The sequence below is a fragment of the Entelurus aequoreus genome, linkage group LG19, assembly GCF_033978785.1.
Source record: "Entelurus aequoreus isolate RoL-2023_Sb linkage group LG19, RoL_Eaeq_v1.1, whole genome shotgun sequence".
NCBI lineage: Eukaryota > Metazoa > Chordata > Actinopteri > Syngnathiformes > Syngnathidae > Entelurus > Entelurus aequoreus.
The window spans coordinates 7,538,294-7,545,364 of NC_084749.1; the positions used below are offsets into that span (position 1 = coordinate 7,538,294).

The window sequence follows — 7,071 nt, forward strand, 5'->3', positions numbered from 1 at the left end:
CTTTAGGGGCATGTAGAGTTGAGTGTCATCAGCATAACAGTGAAAGCTAACACCGTATTTGCGTATAATGTCACCTAGCGGCAGCATGTAAATACTAAAGAGTGCAGGGCCAAGAACCGAACCCTGGGGAACTCCGCACGTTACCTTAACATAGTCCGAGGTCACATTGTTATGGGAGACACACTGCATCCTGTCAGTAAGATAAGAGTTAAACCAAGACAAGGCTAAGTCTGACATCCCAATACGCGTTTTGATACGCTCTAATAAAATATTATGATCAACAGTATCGAAAGCGGCGCTAAGATCAAGAAGCAGCAACATAGATGAAGCATCAGAATCCATCGTCAGCAATAGATCATTAGTCATTTTTGCGAGGGCTGTCTCCGTAGAGTGATTTGCCCTGAAACCGGATTGAAAAGGTTCACAGAGATTGTTAGTCACTAAGTGTTCATTTAGCTGCTGTGCGCAATGCTTTCATTCTCTGTTGTTATTGTTCCTGACGCAGTAGTTTTTGCAATAAATTGTAGTCTGGAATAGTTTTAATAAACCAAAGTCTCAAATTGAAAACACAACCCTAGTTTGATCTTAACCCATAAGTGAACAGTCCAGTTTTCCTCAATTGAATGTTCTGAGAATACAATGACGTGTATGAATGACAACATCCATAGACAAAACTTCCTGTGGGTGAGGTCAATTCTGGAAAATACGCGGCGGCTTTTAGTTTCAATGGGGGATTTAGCTCAAGTGGTAGAGTGCTTGCTTTACATGCAAGTAGTTGCTGGAATGATGTCTGAATTAGTTTTAATAAACCAAAGTCTCAACCCTAACTTGATTGTAAGCCATGTGTGTAGAACACATTGACAATGGGTGTTGTTGATGTCACAGAAAGCGTAACAGCTTATTATAAAAAGGGGAATTAGCTCGAATGGTAGCGCGCTTGCTTCGCATGTGAGAGGTAGCGGGATCGATGCCCGCATTCTCCAAATGTTTTTGCAATAAATTATAGTCTGAAATAGCTTCAATGAACCAAAGTCTCAAATTGAAACCACTACCCTAGTTTGATCGTAACCCATAAGTGAACTGTCCAGTTTTCATCAATTGAATGTCCTGAGAATACAATGACGTGTATGAATGTTCTTGACCATATTCTTCTTAAAAAAAGCATTGTTTGAAATAGTTTTAGTAAACCCCAACCTCATATTGAACCCTAATCAGAAACCCTAATCGACATCAATGCTCATATTCTCTGTTGGTATTGTTCATGGCGCTATTATTTTTGAAAAAAATAATAGTCTGAGTTAGTTTTAATAAACCAAATTCTCAACCTTAACTTGATCGTAACCCATGTGTGTAGAACACATTGACTATGGGTGTTGTTGATGTCACAGAAAGAGTAACGGCCTGCTAATTAAACACGGGAATTAGCTCAAATGGTAGAGCGCTCGCTTAGCATGTGAGAGGTAGCGGGATCGATGCCCGCATTCTCCAAATGTTATATCGTTGATTGTGTTCTTCTTGAAAAAAATCATAGTCTGAATTGGATTTAGTAAATCCTAACCCTAACTTGAAACCCAAATAGAAATTGGCTGTGAGAGGTAGCGGCTTTCGAAAGCACCAACTCAGCCAAAACAGTGCTGCCAGGATCCTGATGATGGTCCACAAATATGAACACATTACCCCTATTCTCCGGACACTCCACTGGGGTTTTTTATTGAGCGTTATATTGGTCAGATCTAATCTAACTAGATCTGACCAATCTAAGGCGAACATGGAACAAACCGAGCAGTCCAGTTGCGATCAGTTGAATGCCCTGAGAATACGATGACCAGGGTGAATGAGAACATTCATAGACAACGCCTCCTGTAGGTGAGGTCGATATCTTCAAGCATGCGGTGGTCATTTCATTCTAGGGGGGAATTAGCTCAAATGGTAGAGCGCTCGCTTAGCATGTGAGAGGTAGCGGGATCGATGCCCGCATTCTCCAGTTGTTATTTTCTTAACACTGTTCTTATTGAAAAAAAAAATTTCAATTAAATTCAGTAAATCCAAACCCTTACTTGAAACTCAAATACAAATTGGGTCAAATACTAGATTGTTTGTTTTGCATGTGAGAGTGTGTGTAGAACACGTTGACTTGGGTGTTGTTGATGTCACAGAAAAGGTAACGGCCTGCTAATTAAACAGGGGGATTAGCTCAAATGGTAGAGCGCTTGCTTAGCATGTGAGAGGTAGCGGGATCGATGCCCGCATTCTCCAAATGTTACTTTCTTAACACTGTTCTTATCGGGGGAAAAAAATCTTTGTCTGAATTAAATTCAATAAATCCAAACCCTTACTTGAAACTCAAATACAAATTGGGTCAAATGCTAGATTGTTTGTTTTGCATGTGAGAGTTAGCGACATCAATGCATCCGAGAACATGCAGTGGACTTAGTGGTCAACAGGGGAATTAGCTCAAATGGTAGGGCGCTCGCTTAGCATGTGAGAGGTAGCGGGATCGATGCCCGCATTCTCCAAATGTCATGTTTTTACCCTGTTCCTCTTGAAAACAATCATAATCTGATATGAATACAGAAAATCCTAACCCAAATTCAAAATACAAGCATGTGAGAGGTAGCGGGATCAATGCCCGCATTCTCCAAAAGTTACTTTCTTAACACTGTTTTTATTGAAATAAAAAATCTGAATTGAATTCAATAAATCCTAACCCTTACCTGAAATTCTTCTTCTTTAAAAAAGCATTGTCTGAAATAGTTTTAGTAAACCCCAACCTCATATTGAACCCTAATCAGAAACCTTTATCGACATCAATGCTCATATTCTCTGTTGGTATTGTTCATGACGCTATTATTTTAGAAAAAAAAAAAGTCTCAATTAGTTTTAATAAACCAAAGTCTCAACCCTAACTTGATCGTAACCCATGTGTGTAGAACACATTGACTATGGGTGTTGTTGATGTCACAGAAAGAATAACGGTCTACTAATTAAACAGGGGAATTAGCTCAAATGGTAGAGCGCTCGCTTAGCATGTGAGAGGTAGCGGGACCGATGCCCGCATTCTCCAAATATTATGTCGTTGATTGTGTTCTTCTTGAAAAAAATCATAGTCTGAATTGGATTTAGTAAATCCTAACCCTAACTTGAAACCCAAATAGAGGTAGCGGCTTTCGAAAGCACCAACTCAGCCAAAACAGTGCTGCCAGGATCCTAATGATGGTCCACAAATATGAACACATTACCCCTATTCTCCGGACACTCCACTGGGGTTTTTTTGTATTGGGCCTTAGATTGGTCAGATCTAATCTAACTAGATCTGACCAATCTAAGGCGAACATGGAACAAACCGAGCAGTCCAGTTGCGATCAGTTGAATGCCCTGAGAATACGATGACCAGGGTGAATGACAACATCCATAGACAACGCCTCCTGTAGGTGAGGTCGATATCTTCAAGCATGCGGTGGTCATATGTTTTTACGGGGGAATTAGCTCAAATGTTAGAGCGCTTGCTTAGCATGCGAGAGGTAGTGGAATCGATGCCCGCATTCTCCAAATGTTATTGCAATAAATTATAGTCTGAAATAGTTTTAATAAACCAAAGTCTCAAATTGAAACCACAACCCTACTTTGATCTTAACCCATAAGTGAACAGTCCAGTTTTCATCAATTGAATGTCCTGAGAATACAATCAATCAATGTTTATTTATACAGCCCTAAATCACAAAAGTCTCAAAGGGCTGCACAAGCCACAACGACATCCTCGGCACAGAGCCCACACAAGGGACGTCGATGTGAATGACTATGAGAAACCTTGGAGAGGACCCCATATGTGGGTAACCCCCCCTCTAAGTACAGTCCCTAGTGGATCCACATAACAGTGAGAGTCCAGTCCATAGTGGGGCGATGACGTGTATGAATGTTCTTGACCATATTCTTCTTAAAAAAAGCATTGTTTCAAATAGTTTTAGTAAACCCCAACCTCATATTGAACCCTGATCAGAAACCCTAATCGACATCAATGCTCATATTCTCTGTTGGTATTGTTCATGACGCTATTATTTTTGAAAAAAATAATAGTCTGAATTAGTTTTAATAAACCAAATTCTCAACCCTAACTTGATCGTAACCCATGTGTGTAGAACACGTTGACTATGGGTGTTGTTGATGTCACAGAAAGAGTAACGGCCTGCTAATTAAACACGGGAATTAGCTCAAATGGTAGAGCGCTCGCTTAGCATGTGAGAGGTAGCGGGATCGATGTCCGCATTCTCCAAATGTTATATCGTTGATTGTGTTCTTCTTGAAAAAAATCATAGTCTGAATTGGATTTAGTAAATCCTAACCCTAACTTGAAACCCAAATAGAAATTGGCTGTGAGAGGTAGCGGCTTTCGAAAGCACCAACACAGCCAAAACAGTGCTGCCAGGATCCTGATGATGGTCCGCAAATATGAACACATTACCCCTATTCTCCGGACACTCCACTGGGGGTTTTTTGTATTGCGCCTTAGATTGGTCAGATCTAATCTAACTAGATCTGACCAATCTAAGGCGAACATGGAACAGACCGAGCAGTCCAGTTGTGATCAGTTGAATGCCCTGAGAATACAATGACCAGGGTGAATGACATCATCCATAGACAACGCCTCCTGTAGGTGAGGTCGATATCTTCAAGCATGCGGTGGTCATTTCATCCTACGGGGGAATTAGCTCAAATGGTAGAGCGCTTGCTTAGCATGCGAGAGGTAGCGGGATCGATGCCCGCATTCTCCAGTTGTTTTTGCAATAAATTATAGTCTGAAATAGTTTTAATAAACCAAAGTCTCAAATTGAAACCACAACCCTAGTTTGATCTTAACCCATAAGTGAACAGTTTTTGAATGTTCTTGACCATATTCTTCTTTAAAAAAAGCATTGTCTGAAATAGTTTTAGTGAACCCCAACCTCATATTGAACCCTAATCAGAAACCCTAATCGACATCAATGCTCATATTCTCTGTTGGTATTGTTCATGATGCTATTATTTTAGAAAAAAATAATAGTCTGAATTAGTTTTAATAAACCAAAGTCTCAACCCTAACTTGATCATAACCCATGTGTGTAGAACACGTTGACTTGGGTGTTGTTGATGTCACAGAAAAGGTAACGGCCTCCTACTTAAACGGGGGAATTAGCTCAAATGGTAGAGCGCTTGCTTCGCATGCGAGAGGTAGCGGGATCGATGCCCGCATTCTCCAAATGTTACTTTCTTAACACTGTTCTTATTGGGGAAAAAAAATCTTCATCTGAATTAAATTCAATAAATCCAAACCCTTACTTGATACTCAAATACAAATTGGGTCAAATGCTAGATTGTTAGTTTTGCATGTGAGAGTTAGCGACATCAATGCATCCGAGAACATGCAGTGGACTTGTTAGTGAACAGGGGAATTGGCTCAAATGGTAGAGCGCTCGCTTAGCATGTGAGAGGTAGCGGGATCGATGCCCGCATTCTCCAAATGTCATGTTTTTACCCTGTTCCTCTTGAAAACAATCATAATCTGATATGAATACAGAAAATCCTAACCCAAATTCAAAATACAAATGGGCTCAAATGCTAGATCATTTTCTCTGCATGTGAGAGGTAGCGACATCAATGCTTTCATTCTCTGTTGTTATTGTTCCTGACGCAGTAGTTTTTGCAATAAATTATAGTCTGGAATAGTTTTAATAAACCAAAGTCTCAAATTGAAACCACAACCCTAGTTTGATCTTAACCCATAAGTGAACAGTCCAGTTTTCATCAATTGAAAGTCCTAAGAATACAATGACGTGTATAAATGTTCTTGACCATATTCTTCTTTAAAATAAGCATTGTCTGAAATAGTTTTAGTAAACCCCAACCTCATATTGAACCCTAATCAGAAACCCTAATCGACACCAAAGCTCATATTCTCTGTTGGTATTGTTCCTGGCGCTATTATTTTTGAAAAAAATAATAGTCTGAATTAGTTTTAATAAACCAAAGTCTCCACCCTAACTTGATCGTAACCCATGTGTGTAGAACACGTTGACTTGGGTGTTGTTGATGTCACAGAAAAGTGACAGGGGAATTAGCTCAAATGGTAGAGCGCTTGCTTAGCATGTGAGAGGTAGCGGGATCGATGCCCGCATTCTCCAAATGTCATGTTTTTACCCTGTTCCTCTTGAAAACAATCATAATCTGATATGAATACAGAAAATCCTAACCCAAATTCAAAATACAAATGGGCTCAAATGCTAGATCATTTTCTCTGCATGTGTGAGGTAGCGACATCAATGCTTTCATTCTCTGTTGTTATTGTTCCTGACGCAGTAGTTTTTGCAATAAATTGTAGTCTGGAATAGTTTTAATAAACCAAAGTCTCAAATTGAAAACACAACCCTAGTTTGATCTTAACCCATAAGTGAACAGTCCAGTTTTCATCAATTGAATGTTCTGAGAATACAATGACGTGTATGAATGACAACATCCATAGACAAAACTTCCTGTGGGTGAGATCAATTCTGGAAAATACGCGGCGGCTTTTAGTTTCAATGGGGGATTTAGCTCAAGTGGTAGAGTGCTTGCTTTACATGCAAGTAGTTGCCGGAATGATGAATAATAGTCTGAAATAGTTTTAATAAACCAAAGTCTCAAATCAAAACCCCAACCCTAACTTGATCGTAACCCATGTGAGTACAACACATTGACTGTGGGTGTTGTTGATGTCACAGACAGCGTAACGGTCTCTAAATAAGTAGGGGAATTAGCTCAAATGGTAGAGCGCTCGCTTAGCATGTGAGAGGTAGCGGGATCGATACCCGCATTCTCCAATTGTTATGTTCTTGATTGTGCTTTTCTTGAAAAAAATCATAGTCTGAATTGGATTTAGTAAATTCTAACCCTAACTTGAAACCCAAATAGAAATTGGCTGTGAGAGGTAGCGGCTTTTTCGAAAGCACCAACACATCCAAAACAGTGCTGCCAGGATCCTGATGATGGTCCACAAATATAAACACATTACCTTGAAGTAGGAGGCAGAGAAGAGGAGTCCTCCCTGCTTCCCTTCCCGGG

General features: G+C 39.9%; 1 non-coding gene across 1 annotated transcript; it reads left to right on the plus strand.

Moving 5' to 3' along the window:
* The first annotated feature begins 6,757 nt into the window (after positions 1-6,757).
* On the plus strand, positions 6,758-6,830 carry trnaa-agc (transfer RNA alanine (anticodon AGC)). Its single transcript has one exon. It is a non-coding gene; the product is annotated as a tRNA-Ala (tRNA).
* The last annotated feature ends 241 nt before the right edge of the window (positions 6,831-7,071 follow it).